Source organism: Triticum dicoccoides, chromosome 3A (assembly GCF_002162155.2).
Source record: "Triticum dicoccoides isolate Atlit2015 ecotype Zavitan chromosome 3A, WEW_v2.0, whole genome shotgun sequence".
In the NCBI taxonomy this organism is placed as follows: domain Eukaryota; kingdom Viridiplantae; phylum Streptophyta; class Magnoliopsida; order Poales; family Poaceae; genus Triticum; species Triticum dicoccoides.
In genome coordinates, this window is record NC_041384.1 from 522,528,781 (window position 1) to 522,547,531 (window position 18,751).

Consider the following 18,751-nt stretch of genomic DNA (forward strand, 5'->3'; position numbering starts at 1 on the left):
GTGATGGGTTGGATGAGATCTATCATGTAATCGAGTTAGTTTTGTTAGGGTTTGATCCCTAGTATCCACTATGTTCTGAGATTGATGTTGCTATGACTTTGCTATGCTTAATGCTTATCAATAGGGCCCGAGTGCCATGATTTCTGATCTGAACCTATTATGTTTTCATCAATATATGAGTGTTCTTGATCCTATCTTGCAAGTCTATAGTCACCTACTATGTGTTATGATCCGGCAACCCCGAAGTGACAATAAGCGGGATCACTCCCGGTGATGACCATAGTTTGAGGAGTTCATGTATTCACTATGTGCTAATGCTTTGTTCTGGTACTCTATTAAAAGGAGGCCTTAATATCCCTTAGTTTCCATTAGGACCCCGCTGCCATGGGAGGGTAGGACAAAAGATGTCATGCGCTGTCAGGACCCCGACTCAACGCCACATCGATCTAGCATGTAACACCTCATATCCCTTTGCGGCCTCACGCACGGTATCCCCACGGGTGTCGCCTTACCTTTGCCCGGGACCGTTTGCGCCTTTTGGCACACGTATATGATGGTGTCGCTAGCATCCATATTATAAAGAGCCCGGGCTGACATGGCTAGTCGTAAACCCAAAGTGGCACTAACTTACAGGGACAGTCATCCATGACCCAGCATCGAACGTGTCGGTCATCAGCGAGTGAATCCAGGCTGTAGCACTGGGCTAACAGGACTTCGGCGAACCGGGCTGTAGCGGGCTAGCAGGACTCCGGTATTCATCGCGTGACATTTCCCCGAAGGGACAGACACAGGATCGAAGAAGGACACATGCCGGCCTGCCTAAGTGTTCCGGAGCAGTAGCAAGCTACCAGGGCTCAGTGGAAGCACTAGGAGACATTTCCCGGTAAGAGAGGCTACTAAGAATAAACAACTAGGTAGTCAGATCCCACACATAGCAATACACATTACACGTACGCATAACATGCAAGTATGTGCTGTACAACATGGCATCACAACATAACTCAACAATCATATAGATAAAGGCTCAGAAGAGCCATCATAGCATTTATTGCAAACAGGGGTCACAAAACCCATCATACAGAGCATACAAGCAACAAGCGGAAGCATTACATGTCTGGGTACAGACATCTACAAATGAAAAAGGCTGAAGAGCCTGACTATCTACAACATCCGATCAAGATCGTAGCTGAGGTACTAGCTACTAGTCGAAGTCCACGAGAACACTAGTAAGACCGAAGTCTCCGCTGCAAAAGCATAAATAAAGCAACATGAGTACAAAGGTACTCAGCAAGACTTACATCAGATCCTATCATACATGCATTTGTATCAAGAGGGTAATGTGGGGTTTAGTTGCAGCAAGCCAGCTTTGACTCTGTGGCTAACCTGTTCTACGACTACCAGAAACTCTGGAGGTGAAACAACGTACACGAGTCCACTAACCACCATACAATACACTACTATGGGTTCATCCCCGTCTCCCTACGAGAAGGCCATCCATAGCACTCACACTTGTCTTGAGCATTTTAGAGTATCCACTTCAAGTTGTCTATGTACCATGTAAGCATCCAAGAAGTCCATAACCGCGGACCCGGCTATTCGAATAGATCATGTTAACCCTGCAGGGGTGTACTTCTTCACACACGCTCTCGCCACTTACCGCCATGTACACGTCATGTATCTCGGCAACCTTCAAGCAGAAGCCTGGCGAGGGTGTCGGCCACGACCTGACTAACCACACAAGACTCTAGTCCAGGTTTATCGCCTATTCGGGTTCCATCCGCAAGGAGATCCGGCCGGGGTGTCGCTTACGGCCCCAAACGACGTGTACAGGGTTCCCGAGCCCACCATCTGGGTGCCACTCGGTACACCAGGCCACGTGTGCCTAGTCTGTCCCAAGCCCACCCTGCCGGGTGCCACTTGGTAGAAAAATAGCACTACCTACAAACACCAGAAACTAGTTGCGACTCCTGGACAGAGATCAAGTTGGCTAATAAGTCGAGAGGGGCACTTAAGCATTCCAATGTGTGGTAGTATTGAGTCATTGGACAACATACATAGAACTCAGTGCTTAAGGACGGTTCCAGTGAGACAACCCACCATGTACTCCTACATGGCCTCTCACCGCTACCTTTACCAAAACGTGTTTACACACTTAACTCTCAGCATCGGAACACATCGTAACACTCCAATTCATTCCCAATGAACCAGACCTGACACAACTCTAAGCAATAGCAGGCATAGCATGGTAGGAACACAACAATGGCTTCAATCAACTCCTACACATGCTAGTGGGTTTCAACTATTTACTGTGGCAATGACAGGTCATGCAGAGGAATGGGTTCAACTACCGCAGCACAAAGTAGCATATGAATCGTTGTTGTCCTAATGCAATAACTGAGAGCAGGAGCGAGAGAGTAGGGTTTTATCGAAATGAACAAGGGGGTTTGCTTGCCTGGTAATTCAACAGAGGAGGCACTGCTTCACAGACAGGTACTCTGGAACGGACTCCGGAGCAGGACCTATCGAGAAGGAACAGTGTCGGCAATCAATACACAAACATATGCAATAATATGATGCATGAACATGGCATGTAGATGTGATGCTGTTTGAGCTAATGCAACTAGTAATCATTTGGTTTGAAGTCCATTTGAACCATAAGCTCAAATGCAATTCCAAATTAAGCTCCTATATACGCCATAATGTGTTTCCTCATATTCAGCATGTATAAGTTGGTTTTTCATGCATGAAACTAGTACAGATGGAAAGATTGCATTTTTCTGATAATTTTTCATATATAAATTATTTTAATCTGAGCTACGGTTGAATTGTTATGAATTTTTGAAGTTTAAAACAATTTCTGGAATTTCCTGATTAATTTAAATCCAGAAATCATATTATTGCGCCAGCATGACGTCAGCACGATGTCAGCGGTCAACTGGGCTGGTCCGGGTCAAACCTGACGTGTGGGGCCCACACGTCAGTGACAGGGGGGTTAAACAGGGGTTAATTTAGTTCTAATTAAAAGTTAGTGGCGCTGGGGCCCACTGTCAGTGTCAGGGGGGGTTAGTTAACGGTGATTAGCACTAAGCTAATCACCTGCCGACGGGGCCCACTCGTCAGACCGGCGAGGTCGTGGGCGGCGACCTCTGGACGCGGCGGCGTCCGTGAAACAGACCACGGGGGCGGCGTCGGAGAGCACCGGGGCGTAGCCCGGGCTCTCGCGCATCTGGTGGGGCGGGTGGAAGGAGCGGGGGAGGCCGGAGCTCGCCGGAGCAAAGCTCGCGGTGGCGGCCGGAGCTCGGCTTCGATCGGGAACGGGCTGCGAGGCACTAGGGAGGCTGCGAGCGGGTCCGCGTGACTCGCCGGAGTGCACTGAGTGCAACGGCGAGCTCGGCTGCGGCCTGCGGCGGCTGTGGCCACGACGGCGAGGAGCTGCGGCGGCGATGGCTTCGGCCATGGTGGGGAACGGGGCTACGGCGCGGGAACGAAGGGAAGAAGATAGGGGAAACGGGAAGAAGCTCACGGCGATCACGCAGAGCAGCACAGCGGGGTCGGGGGAGACCTGGTGACGGCGAATCGACGGCGGCAGACGGCGGAGCCCGAGGAGGAAGACGATGGCGATGGCGGCGATGGAGGCCGTCCGGAGGTGCGTGGCTCGATGAGGAGGTAGCCGGCGACGTGGCGGAGCTCGTGGACTGCTCAGATGCTCTCGAGGGGCGCGGTGGCTACGTCTACGGCGAGCGGTGGCGTCGGTGGCGTTCGGCCGTGAGAGAGAGAGAGAGAGACAGAGGAGAGGACGAGGGTGAGGGGGAGTGCGAGGGGGTCGGGGTGGCTGCGTGGCATCGTCCGGGGCATCCAGACGAGGAGGGGAGAGGCAGGCAGGCAGGGAGGGAGGTGGCGTGGCGCGGTGGCGCGCGCACGCGCCGGGCACGCTCCGTCCCCCTGTCGGGGAGGAAGACGACAGAGGAGGGGGGGCCAGGTGGGCTGGGCCGCCTGCTGGCTGGGCCGGCCTGCTGCGGCTGGGCTGCACAGGGGGAAGCCCCAGGTAAGCCCCTCCTCTTTATTTCTGTTTTCTATTTTTTTCTGACATTTGTTTTGATTTAATAAAATACTAAATCAATTTAATACCTTATGCCAATTTTTGCAGGAGCTAGATATATTATTCCAGAGCTCCTTTATAAATGGCATAATTTTTGGACCATATTTCATATATATAGCAATATATTTCCAATGCAAATATTTATCGAATTAATCCAAATGGCCAAAATAAATATCCATGAGCTCCTAAAAATATTGTTTTGATTTTTATCTTTGTCCAATATTTTCAGAGAGCAACATGAGCATTTTCTTGGACCCTTTTGGAGAAATTTTTATTTGGGTCATTTTCAAAAATGATTCTGAGGGTTCCACCAATCCTCATTTCAAATTTAAATGAAATTTAAACATGATGCACAAATGACTAGCTAGTCTAGGTCATACCAGACTAGGGATGTGACATGCAAGTTCTTTTCCATAAGCACGTATGACTATATTCGGAATACATGCCTACATTGCATTGATGAATTGGAGCTCGTTCTGTGTCACCCTATGTTATGATTGTTACATGATGAACCGCATCCGGCATAATTCTCCATCACTGATCCATTGCCTATGAGCTTTCCACATATTATTCTTCGCTTATTTACTTTTCCGTTGCTATTGCTATCATCACTACAAAATACCAAAAACATTACTTTTGCTACTGTTCCCTTTTGCTACCGCTACCACTACTATCATATTACTTTGCTACTAAATACTTTGCTGCAGATATTAAGTTTCCAGGTGTGGTTGAATTGACAACTCAGCTGCTAATACTTGAGTATATTCTTTGGCTCCCCTTGTGTCGAATCAATAAATTTGGGTTGAATACTCTACCCTCGAAAACTATTGCGATCCCCTATACTTGTGTGTTATCAGCTGCTTTCTGTGCCCACTTCATTCCTCAGGGAGTCGTGGACCAGAAGAAGCGTGAGTTCCGCAGCCTCACCCAGGGCAACAAAACTGTCAAAGCTTATCAGCGGGAGTTTCTGGATTTATCCTGCTATGCTGAAGAAGACATTGCAACTGATGCACGCAGACAGGAGAAGTTCCGTGATGGACTTCAAGCTGACAACAAGCTCGCACTTCTAGTGCATGACTTTGCTGATTTTGCCACCTTCGTGAACAAGGCCATCAATGTCGAAATTGGTCTGCAGGAACACAAGAGCTCTCACACGCGCAACCGTGACACAGGCTCATCTTCGGGCCCGTCCTCGCAGAAGCATAGGATATGGATTCCCAACAGCATGTACCAGCTAACTGCACCTACTTCAAGACAGTCCTATGCTGCACCGCGTCTGCCTCCCCCACCAACTAGGCAGCCAACACTTCCAGCTCCACCATCCCGAGCTCCTGTTCCCACTCCCAATAATGGTCCGTGCTACAACTATGGTCAACCAGGTCACCTCGCCAGGAACTGCTTTCAGAACCAGAATCAACTGGCCCTTCCCATAGCTGGCCATGGAAGCAACCATCCCTGCAACACCAATGCCAGGTCTTATGGTCGTGTTCATGCCAACCACATTGATCTCAATAAAGCTCAAGACCAGCCTGCTACTGTGATGGGTACACTCCTCATAAATTCAGTACCTGCATCTATTTTATTCGATTTAGCAGCATCGCATTCATTCATGTCAGAAGATTTTGCATACAAGCACGACGTTATATGTGAGGATATGAACACTTTGGTAGTGGTAAAAACCCTCGTGGGACAATGTCAAACCTCCATGGTTGGCATCGACGTCCCCGTGGAAATCGAAGGGATGGAATTCTATGCCTCTCCCATTATCCTGAAGTCTTCTAACATCGACCTCATTCTGGGGATGGATTGGTTGAAAGCGCACACTGCTTCTATAGTTTGCACCACTAAGACCGTCCATCTGCTACACCCTTCTGATGAAATAGTTACTTACCAGGCTCATCTGGTTCAGAATGCCGAGGCACGGCTTTATGCCTTGAATGCATTGAACGCTGCACCACTCGAGGGCATTGAAAACATCCCCGTCATTCGCAAATTCCAAGACGTCTTTCCGGAAGAACTTCCAGGGATTCCCCCTGCTAGAGCTGTCGAATTCATCATCAACTTGAAACCATGCACCACCCCTATAGCCAAACGACCCTACAAGATGCCACCACATGAACTCATTGAGCTTAAGGAGGAAATCAACAAATCTCTTTGCAAAGGTTTCATTCACCCTAGTTGCTCTCCTTGGGGAGCACCTTCTCTCTTTGTTAATAAGACAGATGGGACAAACTGATTAGTCCAAGATTATCGTCCTATTAACCAAGCCATCATCCAGAACAAATATCCCCTCCCTTGAATCAATGATCTTTATGATCAACTGGCTGGTTCATCAGTGTTCTACAAACTCAACTTGAGGTTGGGTTACCACCAGATCTGTGTTCGTGAAGAGGATATCCCAAAGACCGCCTTCATGACTTGATATGGATCATACGAGTACACCATCATGTCATTTGGCTTAATGAATGCTCCACCCACCTTCTCTCGTCTGATGAACTATATATTCATGGATTACCTCGACAAGTTCATCGTGGTTTATCTGGATGATATCCTTGTATTTTCCAAGAACAAAGAAGAACATGCTGAACATCTTCGCCTTGTGTTGGAAAAGCTTCGAGAGCCTCAACTCTACGCTAAGTATTCCAAGTGTGAATTCTGGCTCCCCGAAGTAACCTATCTTGGGCATGTCATCTCCAAGGATGGTATTGACGTCAACGCTGAACGAGTCCAGGCTATTCTCGATTGGACTCCTCCGAAGAATGTCAAGCAAGTCCAAAGTTTTCTCGGTCTCGCTAGCTGTTGCCGTCGATTCGTCGAGAACTTCTCCAAGATTGCCAGGCCCCTGACTAACCTGTTGCATAAGAGCGTCAAGTTCCAATGGACAGACAAGTGTCAGGAAAGTTTCCAGGCGCTCAAAGACAAGTTGACTTCTGCCCCAGTGCTTGCTCCACCTGATACTAAGAAGGACTTCGTCGTTTACGGCGACGCTTCCCGTCAAGGATTAGGCTGTGTCCTAATGCAAGAGCGCAGAGTGATTGCTTATGCCTCTCGTCAACTGCTCCCTCATGAAGAAAACTACCCAGTTCACGACCTCGAGCTTGCTGTTGTCATTCATGCTCTGAATCAGTGGCTCTCGGTAATCGTTGCGAGATCTTCACCGACCACCAAAGTCTGAAGTATCTGTTTACTCAGCCAGACCTGAACCTCCGTTGGCAGAGATGGATGGAGACTGTTGCGGACTTTGACTTGGGCATCTCCTATACACCAGGAAAGGCTAATGTAATGGCTGATGCCTTGAGCCGCAAGTCTTACTGCAACCACCTCCAGGTTCGAAAAGTTCAGCCCTTGTTTGTCGAAGAGTTTAGAAAGTTGAACCTTCATATTGTCCCTCCTAGTGCACTTGCTCCCCCTCCCCCAGAGTTCCAAAAGATGAATCTTCGTGTTGTTACTAGGGGTTGTCTAAATACCCTGGCTGTCGTATCAGATCTCGTAGACGGTATAAAGACTATTCAAGGTTATGACTCTGAAGTCCAGAAGATTAAACGCCATCTCGCAGAAGGAAAGCCCTCATTCTTCAATGTCACTGATGATGGTGCCTTGTACTTCAAAGGCCGCCTGGTGGTACCATGTTTGAGGAAAAACCTGGATCAGACTAAAAAGGTTATGAAAGAAGCTCATGATACGCCTGTGTCCATCCATCCTCGTAGTAAAAAGAAGTACCAGGATATTCGTTAGAGATTCTGGTAGTCTAATATGAAGCAAGACATTGCTCGATATGTTGCTGAGTGTGACGTTTGCCGCCGTATCAATGCATAGCATCAAAGGCCTGCTGGAACTCTGCAACCTATCACTATTCTTGAATGGAAATGGGACCATGTTGAAATGGACTTCATCACTGGATTTCCCAAATCGTAGAAAGGTAATGATGCTATTCTTGTCGTCATTGACCGGATTTCTAAAGTTGCACATTTTCTAATGGTCAAAGAAACAATCACTGCTAGTCATCTTGCAACTCTCTACATGTCCATAATTGTTTCACTTCACAGTATTCCACTGGTTATCAGTTCAGACCGTGGCAGCTTGTTCACTTCAAGATTCCAGACTAGTTTCCAAGAAGCTATGGGAACTCATCTGTCGTTTAGTACCGCGTTTCATCCTCAGTCGCAAGGACAAGTTGAACGTGTCAACCAAGTTCTCGAAGACATCCTTCGAGCTTGTGTAATTTCCTTTGGCAAGAAATGGGAGGAATCTCTTCTGTATGCCGAGTTCTCTTATAATAATAGCTATCAAGCTAGTCTGATGATGGCCCCCTTCGAAATATTATATGGACGAAGTGTCGAACCCCTCTGAACTGGTCAGAAACTAGGGAACGTCCACTCTTTGGTCCGGATATTATCCAACATGCCGAAGAACAAGTCTGCTTTATTCATGAGAATCTCAAGACTGCTCAGTCACGTCAGAAGAGTCAGTATGACCGTCATGATAAAGACATGGTCTATCAACCTGGCGAAAAGGCTTATCTTCGAGTTACACCAATGAAGGGTGCTCACCGCTTTAGATTAAGGGCCAGCTAGCTCCTCGCTATATTGGCCCATTCACTATTCTTGAAAGGTGTGGAAAAGTGGCATATCAACTGGAGCTTCCTCCGAACCTTTCTCAGGTTCACGATGTGTTCCACGTGTCATAGCTCTGCCGTTGCTTCAAGGACCCAATCCGAGTAGTGGATTATCAAGTGCTCGAATTGCAACATGACCTCTCCTATAAAGAGCATCCGGTCCGCATTCTCGATCAAGCTGAACACCGCACATGTCAGAAGGCGATCAAATTCCTCAAGGTCCAGTGGTCGCATCACTCTGAAGAAGAAGCCACTTGGGAATGCGAGGATCGCCTGCATGCTGAATACCCAGCATTGTTTCCTTCTACCTCCTAAAATCTCGGGACAAGATTTCTTGTAGTGGAGGAGTTTTGTAACGCCCGGATAATTAAGCTACAGTAAAACTCTGTTAATGATGCCACGACACGTCCGTTATTGTTACTAATCTCTCGTTAGATCAAAACCGATTCGAATTATCAATTCAAAATATGGCAAACAACAAAAGTTTTCAAAACATTGTAACAAAAAAAGTTCGGTGGGTGCCAAATATTGCACTGGTAATTATTGTGGAGAAAACTCATTTTTAGAAATTGCCTAAATATTTAAAAATGATTTAAAACAGAAAAGAAAATAAATAAAAGAAAAGGAATAAAAAACAGAAAAAAAAACAAAAGAGAAATAGAAAAGCCCCCCCCCCACTGGGCTCCGGCCCAGCAGGCCACCGACCCAACTGGGCAAAGGCCAACCGGCCCGGCCCCCTGCCATCCCCCTTCCATGTTCCCCCGACCAGGGTCGGAACAGGGGCGCGTCCTCGCCCGACCACCTCGTCGGCACCGACGCCGGGAGGGGATAAGGCCGCCATGCCCCCGCCTCCTCGGTTCCTTCTCCCTCTCACCCCGCACTCCCTCTCGGCCCCTGCGCCTCCCCTTCCCTCGGATCCACCTCGCCACTCCTCCTTCCCCACCGCATCCGAGCGCCGCCATGGGCTCGCCACTGTGAAACATGCGGCCACCATCATCACCTCGCCTCGCCAACGTGTTCGTCGTCTCCGCCATCGTCTTCCTCGTCGACCGGTGGCCGCAGCTGGAGCTTGGAGGAGTTGCTGCACCGGTTCCTCTTCTTCCACATCTCTAGTCGCCGCCGCTCTTCACCAACTCCGGCGATGTCTCGGCAACTCCTAAACCACCACGGGTCATCGTGTGAGCTGCTCGGTGAGCTCCTCCACCTCCTTCTCCTTCCCGTTAGCTCCCTCGCACGTGGTAGATAGCTTGCCACCGCGCCCGTAATCTGTCCGCCGCCGACGAGCTCATGGTCGTCGCCATAGCCGTCGTCATGCTCGCCTGTGCCCGTCACCGTGCTCCTGGCGCTTCCAGGAACCCAACGCACCTGCGCACGCGCTTGCCCGTGGCCCCTATGCCCTAGCTCGTCGAGCTCCCGTACGCGTCGCCGCCCGCGCTCATCGCCGGCAGCCATTCGGTGACCATTTGGTCCCGGGCTCGTGCCATTGTGCTCGCGCGTGCACGTAGGTCTCGCCTCGCCTCTCAGTTCGCTCGCTAACGCGTTGCATCGCCGTTTCCTCTCGCGCCTGACTCCAGTCGTCCGCCGATGAGCTCGCCGCGCTTGACTCCGGTCACCCCTGCCGCCACAACCACCACCGTCCGACGCGCGATGCCGAGCCGCATTGAACGCGCCTGGCCACAGCCCAGTCGACCCCTGTGTGCGAAATATGCGCACCTCCCGTGCCGCGCGGCTGCGTTTTGCCTCACTGGCGTCGCTCCGGCGTCGTCCGCCGACGTGGCTAGGCGGACCCCACCCTTGGGTCACTGCCAGTGGGTCATGGGGGCCCCGTTGACTGGGTTGACCCAGTCAATGTTAAGCTAAACAGTCACTGACATGTGGGGCCCTACTGCTAATTAGCTCTGACTAATTAAAATAAATCCCTGTTAGCCCCACTGTCTATGACAAGTGGGCCCCACTGGTCATTTTGACCAGTCAAACAGTGTGTTCACTGCTGATGTCATCCCACGCAATGCTGATGACATAATTCCATTTCTGTTAATTCAGATAAATTCAGAAAATGATTAAAACTTTAGAAAAACATAGAAAATAAACTGTAACTCGGATGAAATGTTTTCTACATTAAAGTTGCTCAGAACGACAAGAAGAATCAGAATACGCAGCCCGTTCATCTGCCACACATCCCTAGCATAGCAAACACGTAACTTTCCCCCTCCGGTTCATCTGTCCGAAAACGTGAAACACCGGGAATACTTTCCCGGATGTTTCCCCCCTTCACCAGTATCACCTCCTACCGCATTAGGGCACACCTAGCAAAGCTCATTGTCATGTCATGCATCGATATGCATCTGTTTGCATCGTATTCATTGTTTCTTCCCCCTCTTCTCTCCGGTAGACTACAAGACTGACGCCGCTGCTGGTGCCCCGATGGACTACGTTGTTGACGACCCCTACTTGCCACAGCAACCAGCCAATCCCCCCCCCCCCTTGATCACCAAATATCACCTATTCTTCTCTCTACTGCTTGCATTAGAGTAGTGTAGCATGTTACTGATTTCCGTTAATCCTATTCTGATGCATAGCCTGTCATTGTTGCTACAGTTGTTGATACCTTACCTGCAATCCTAAATGCTTAGTATAGGATGCTAGTTTATCATCAGTGGCCCTACATTCTTGTCAGTCTGCCATGCTATACTATCGGCCCGTGATCACGTCGGGTGTTGATCACGGGTATATACTATAAATAATACACATGATATATGTTGTGACTAAAGTCGGGTCGGCTCGTTGAGTACCCGCGGTTGATTCACAAATTGGGGGCTGAAAGGACATACTTTCCTGACGGCCCTCTGTGTGGATCTTTGTGGCGGAGCGACAGGGCAGGTTGAGACCACCCAGGAGAGAGGTGGGCCTGGCCCTGGTCGGTCTTCGCGGTTACTTCAAGATAACACACTTAACGAGATCTTGGTATTTGATCTGAGTCTGGCCACTGGCCTATACGCACTAACCAACTACGCGGGAACAGTTATGGGCACTCGACATCATGGTATCAGCCGAAGCCTTCGTGACATCAGTGACTGAGCGGCGCGCGCCGGGTTGGACCGTGTAACGCAACTTCCTTTGTAATGGAGGTTGCTAGGTCTGCCCACCGGCCACGTACGCAACATGCAGGTGTGCAATGGGCGATGCGCCCAGACTCCTGCGCCATAGGATTTAGACCGGCGTGCTGACCTCTCTGTTGTGCCTAGGTTGGGCTACGACGTGTTGATCTTCCGAGGCCGGGCATGACCCAGAAAAGTGTGTCCGGAGAAAAGGGATCGAGCGTGTTGGGAAATGTGGTGCACCCCTGCAGGGAAGTTGATCTATTCGAATAGTCATGTCCCTCGGTAAAAGGACGACCCGGAGTTGTACCTTGACCTTATGACAACTAGAACCGGATACTTAATAAAACACACCCTTCCAAGTGCCAGATACAACCCGGTGATCGCTCTCTAACAGGGCGACGAGGAGAGGATCGCCGGGTAGGATTATGCTATACGATGATACTTGGTGAACTTATCATCTATTCTCTTCTACTGCTTCAAGATGGAGGCTGCCAGAAGCATAGTCTTCGACAGGACTAGCTAGCCCCCTCTTATTCCAGCATTCTGCAGTTCAGTCCACATATACTACCCCCTTTCATTGATACCAATGCATATGTAGTGTAGCTCCTTGCTTGCGAGTACTTTGGATGAGTACTCACGGTTTCTTTGCTCCCCTTTTCCCCCTTTCTATATCCGATTGTTGCGATCAGACGTTGGAGTCCAGGAGCCAGACGCTAATGTCGATGACGACTGCTACTACTCGGGAGGTGCATACTACTATGTGCAGGCTGCTGACGATGACTAGGAGTAGTTTAGGAGGATCCCAGGCAGGAGGCCTGCGCCTCTTTCGATATGTATCCCAGTTTGTGCCAGCCTTCTTAAGGCAAACTTGTTTAACGTATGTCTGTACTCAGATATTGTTGCTTCCGCTGACTCGCATATGATCAAGCTCTTGTATTCGAGCCCTCGAGGCCCCTAGCTTGTAATATGATGCTTGTATGACTTATTTTATTTGTAGAGTTGTGTTGTGATATCTTCCTGTGAGTCCCTGATCTTGATCATACACGTTTGCGTGTATGATTAGTGTACGATTGAATCGGGGGCGTCACAAGCGCACCCAGCTGGTTGTTGACTCGCCTTCAGCCTGAACGCAAGAAACCAAATCCTTAATCGACATAGGCTGCTTGCACGTGTCTTTGAAATTCTGTATAAACCGGGCCTTCAGCTCCGCCCATGACCCGATGGAATTAGCCGGCAATCCCTTCAACCAAGTACGAGCCTTCCCTTCTAACATCATGGTGAGGTACTTGGCATAAGCAGCTTCACTAACATCCAGCATCTCCATGGCCATCTCATAACTCTCCACCCACGCCTCATGGGGTTGATCGGCTGTGTAATTAGGCACCTTGCGAGGGCCTTTGAAGTCCTTGGGCAGACGCTCGTGTTGTATAGCTGTCGTTAGACACAGCACACCGGAAGCCTTGGAAGTCACACCTGCCTCAATTGAAGCTATCGGGTAAACCGGCGCGTGCTGATGAGCCGCCAGTTGAGCTGCCAGCTCAGCCTCCCGACATGCTCGGGCCTGGTCCACCAAATCATGTGTGTTGGCTCCATTGCGTGTCGGGTCATGAGGTTGGTTACGGTGTCGTTCAGTACTTGAGACCGCTGGCGAGTCAATGTGCCTACTATACCTCCGGCTTGGACGAGGGGTCTCATGAATCCGGTCACGACTATAAGAGTAAGCCTGCTGCTGCACCCGAGCTGTTTGAAGAAGCTCCCTGGCCCTTCGGGTTTCAACCGCCGCTGGAGTTTCACCCCTGTCAGCAGAGCCGCCAATCGTGTAGCTGCAGCAACCATGTTGTCTAGAGGGGTGGAGTAATGACCCGGCGGTGTCATCACACGCTGAGGCGGAGTGTTGTTCATATGCAGCTGATCGGGCGGTTCAACTATCCGGTTTACCACCGGCGTGTTACTGGCCCCATCTCCAGGGGTGTTGAAGAGGTCCCTTGACTCGTAAACCAAGGGCAAATGACTCCGGTGCTTCCTCCTCAAGACTTCATCTGAGGCGTTCTGATCTACCCTAAGCCGATATGAATCTGCTTGAATTCGCTGTGCTTGGGCGTCCAAAACGGCTTGTTCTGCGGCCATCCTAGCGTTCTCTGCCTCTAAGTCCGCCTTAGCTTGCGCTATTCCACCACGTAATTTAGCCACTTCTACCTTCTATTGCTCCTGGTTTTCTGGGGTTACTTCAACCTCCATTAGAGTTGCTAGAGCATCGAGTAGATCTGTTAAGACTTGAGCCGGCGGGCGAGCTGAACCGCCAGCCCCAGCTGCCATGACCGCAGCTGCACCAGCAGTTATAGCCGCGGCGGCTGTCGAGCCAAGAACCGGTTGTGTGACAGCCATGAAGATCGCCACCCTATTTGGCGGCTCACGGGGGTTCGGAATATTGTCGCCATCGGAACAGCCCCCAAGCCTTTGATCTTGTAGATGATACATTGAATTGGTCTCGCCCATGGACTCATCATCAGAGCATATCTCCGTCTCACCGCCAAAGACAGAGCCTTCCAACTCAGGCCCCATGGGTGAACCCAATGAAGACATGCCTTACGGTTGGCTGAGCCCGGGCTGGTCGTGCACGCTGAGCCGTCTCGATGATGTCGGTGCAGATGTTTTGCCAGGGAGAGAATATGCTTTGCCTGGCTCTCGACTTGATGTTTCTTGCCCTAAGCCGCTGCCGGGTCGTCCCCTTATATACACAGGTTGACGCCCTACGGCCTACAGAGTCCCGGCCGGCTCATACAATGTGTCCGACTCAGTGACGTATCTTACATGCCTTATATTACAAGTCTACACGTACATGGCGGTTTATACTTACGGGCCTTAAGCCGCCTCTGGGCTTGGGCCTCTTAAAATCCCATCTATGAACTGCCATCTTGTATATTCTTGGGCTTCATATAGATGAACTGCCATTGTGGTTGACCCGGCCCCCCCTGGGCGGGTTATATCTAGTAGTCATATCCCCAACAGGAACAATAATCAACTAGCATAGGAAGGCAAAACAAGCATAACTTTAAAACTTTAAGCACATAGAGAGGAAACTTGATATTATTGCAATTCCTACAAGCATATATTCCTCCCTCATAATAATTTTCAGTAGCATCATGAATGAATTCAACAATATAACCATCACATAAAGCATTATTTTCATGATCTACAAGCATAGAAATTTTACTACTCTCCACATAAGCAAAAAGATTCTCATTCGGAATAGCGGGAGTAAACTCAACAAAATAACTATCATGTGAGGCATAATCCAATTGAAAACTAAAATCAGGATGACAAGTTTCATCATTATTCTTAGTAGCATACAAGTCATCACAATAATCATCATAGATATCAACTTTGTTCTCAGAATCAATTGGAACCTCTTCCGAAATAGTGGAATCATTACTAAATATCAGGATCTCTCCAAATCCACTTTTATAATTGTCACAATAAGATTCAACATCCTCCAAAATAGTGGGATCATCACTTCCTAAAGTTGACACTCTTCCAAACCCACTTTCATTAATATAATCATCATAAATAGGAGGCATGCTATCATCATAATAAATTTGCTCATTAAAACATGGGAGACAAAAAATATCATCTTCATCAAACATAGTTTCCCCAAGCTTGTGGCTTTGCATATAATTAGTATCATGGGTATTCAAAGAATTCTTACTAAAAACATTGCAATCATGCTCATCATCCAAATATTTAGTGCCAAACATTTTAATACATTCTTCTTCTAACACTTTGGAACAATTATAGGAATCCTTATTTTCACGAAATACATTAAAAAGATGAAGCATATGAGGCAACCTTAATTCCATTTTTAGTTTTCTTTTATAGACTAAACTAGTGATTAAAAAAGAAACAAAAAGATTCGATCGCGAGATCTAAAGATATACCTTCAAGCACTCTCCTCCCCGGCAACGACGCCAGAAAAGATCTTGATGTCTACTACACAACCTTCTTCTTGTAGACGTTGTTGGGCCTCCAAGTGCAGAGGTTTGTAGGATAGTAGCAAATTTCCCTCTAGTGGATGACCTAAGGTTTATCAATCCGTGGGAGGCGTAGGATGAAGATGGTCTCTCTCAAGCAACCCTGCAACCAAATAACAAAGAGTCTCTTGTGTCCCCAACACCCCCAATACAATGGTAAATTGTATAGGTGCACTAGTTCGGCGAAGAGATGGTGATACAAGTGCAATATGGATGGTATATAAAGGTTTTTGTAATCTGAAACTATAAAAACAGCAAGGTAGCAAGTGGTAAAAGTGAGCACAAACGGTATTGCAATGCGTTGAAACAAGGCCTAGGGTTCATACTTTCACTAGTGCAAGTTCTCTCAACAATAATAACATAATTGGATCATATAACTATCCCTCAGCATGCAACAAAGAGTCACTCCAAAGTCACTAATAGCGGAGAACAAATGAAGAGATTATTGTAGGGGTACGAAACCACCTCAAAGTTATTCTTTCTGATTGATATATTCAAGGTTCCGTAGTAAAATAACATGAAGCTATTCTTTCCGTTCAATCTATCCTAGAGTTCGTACTAGAATAACACCTTAATGCACAAATCAACCAAAACCCTAATGTCACCTAGATACTCCAATGTCACCTCAAGTATCCATGGGTATGATTATACGATATGCATCACACAATCTCAGATTCATCTATTCAACCAACACAAAGTACTTCAAAGAGTGCCCCAAAGTTTCTACCGGAGAGTCAAGACGAAAATGTGTGTCAACCCCTATGCATAAGTTGACGAGGTCACGGAACTCGCAAGTTGATCACCAAAACATACATCAAGTGGATCACGTGATATCCCACTGTCACAATAGATAAGCACATGCAAGACATACATCAAGTGTTCTCAAATCCTTAAAGACTCAATCCAATAAGATAACTTCAAAGGGAAAACTCAATCCATTACAAGAGAGTAGAGGGGGAGAAACATCATAAGATCCGACTATAATAGCAAAGCTCGCGATACATCAAGATCGTGCCAAATTAAGAACATGAGAGAGAGAGAGAGATCAAACACATATCTACTGGTACATACCCTCATCCCCGAGGGTGAACTACTCCCTCCTCGTCATGGAGAGCGCCGGGATGATGAAGATGGCCACCGGAGAGGGATCCCCCCTCCGGCAGGGTGCCGGAACGGGTCTAGATTGGTTTTCGGTGGCTACAGAGGCTTGCGGCGGCAGAACTCCCGATCTAGGTTTCTTTCTAGAAGTTTGGGTATATATAAGAGGTGTTGGAGTCAGGAACAAGTCAGGGGGTCCCCGAGGCGGCCATGAGGTAGGGGGCGCGCCCACGGGGGTAGGGCGTGCCCCCCACCCTCATGGTGGCCTCGGGCTCTTCTGGCCCATCTCCGATACTCCGTGGGCTTCTTCTGGTCCAAAAATGATCTTCGTGAAATTTCAGGTCAATTGGACTCCGTTTGGTTTTCCTTTTCTGCGATACTCAAAAACAAGGAAAAACAGAAAATGGCACTGGGCTCTAGGTTAATAGGTTAGTCCCAAAAATCATATAAAATACCATGTAAATGCATATAAAACATCCTAGATGGATAATATAATAGCATGGAACTATAAAAAATTATAGATACGTTGCAGACGCATCAAGCATCCCCAAGCTTAATTCTTGCTCGTCCTCAAGTAGGTAAATGATAAAAACAGAATTTTTTGATGTGGAATGTGTAAGTGCATCTAGTGCCACCCCTAGTTGGTTTTGGAGTATTGACGACAAACCTAGTTGAGGGACTAATGTGTTTGTGAGAATTGCAGGATAACACAGGTAGAAGTCCCTCATTGATTCAGTTTTCCTACCAGAGATGACCCCTAAAAATGTAAGAAGACATTGAAGTCAAAGGTGGTATGTGAAGACATTCACATTGAAGACTATGACAAGAGAAGACATCGCATGAAGACTATGGAGCGCGAAGACTTTAATTCTTTCGTCGTTCTTTTTCTTCTTTGTTGAGTCATAGGAACCACCGTACTGTTAAGTGGGGTCCAAGAGAACCAGTCGGAATGACTGAAGTGATGCTTAACCAAAATCCTATGTCTTCGAGTGAAGACTATGAGAGCAAATCTTGTCCAGAGTTGGATAAGTCAGCTTTGCTTGTAGCCCAAGTAAAGTTGCCGTGTGTGTTTGAAATCTGACCGTTGGAACACGTGTCAGTTCCTTAGTGAGCTAGGGTTATTTCGGACAAATCAAGTTGGGTTGTCGAGTGGCTATAAGTAGCCCACCCCTACAACCATAAACGGTTGGCTGCTTAGAGTTAGAGTACGGCTTTTGTCGTTTGAGAGCAACCCACCTCGAAGCCTTTGAGGGAGATTTCCTTGCGGGGATAAAGCCCTAAACACCCAGAGCCAAAGAGTGTTAGGCATCACTTAAGTCTTCCTGTCTGTGTGATCAAAAGACGTATTACACTTGAGGACTGTGAATCCTCCAGCCGGTTAGGCGTCGCGTTCTGAGCATCCAAGAGTCATTGTGGATCGTCGGTGAATGAAGTCTGTGAAGGTATGGAAGTCTACCTTGAAGACTTACCAAAGTGATTGGGCGAGGACTGGGTGTCCTTAGCTCAAAGGGAATAAGGTGAAGACGAGGTCTTCTGAGTTGAATCTCAGCCTCCCTAACCAGACGTACAGTTGTCACAGCAACTGGAACTGGTCCAACAAATCATTGTCTCCAACGATTCACTGGTTTCATCCTTCCCTTCCCTTTACTTACCGTTGGTCCTTGTGAAGTCATTGTATGATTGCATTATCTCTTGTCTTCACTGAGTGACTGCTTGTTCTGATTGGCTTCACAATATCTTCCTACCTGATCTTTACTGCCTAGCTGCTATTAGTCATTGTGCTTTCACTTCATTGAATACTTGACTATGG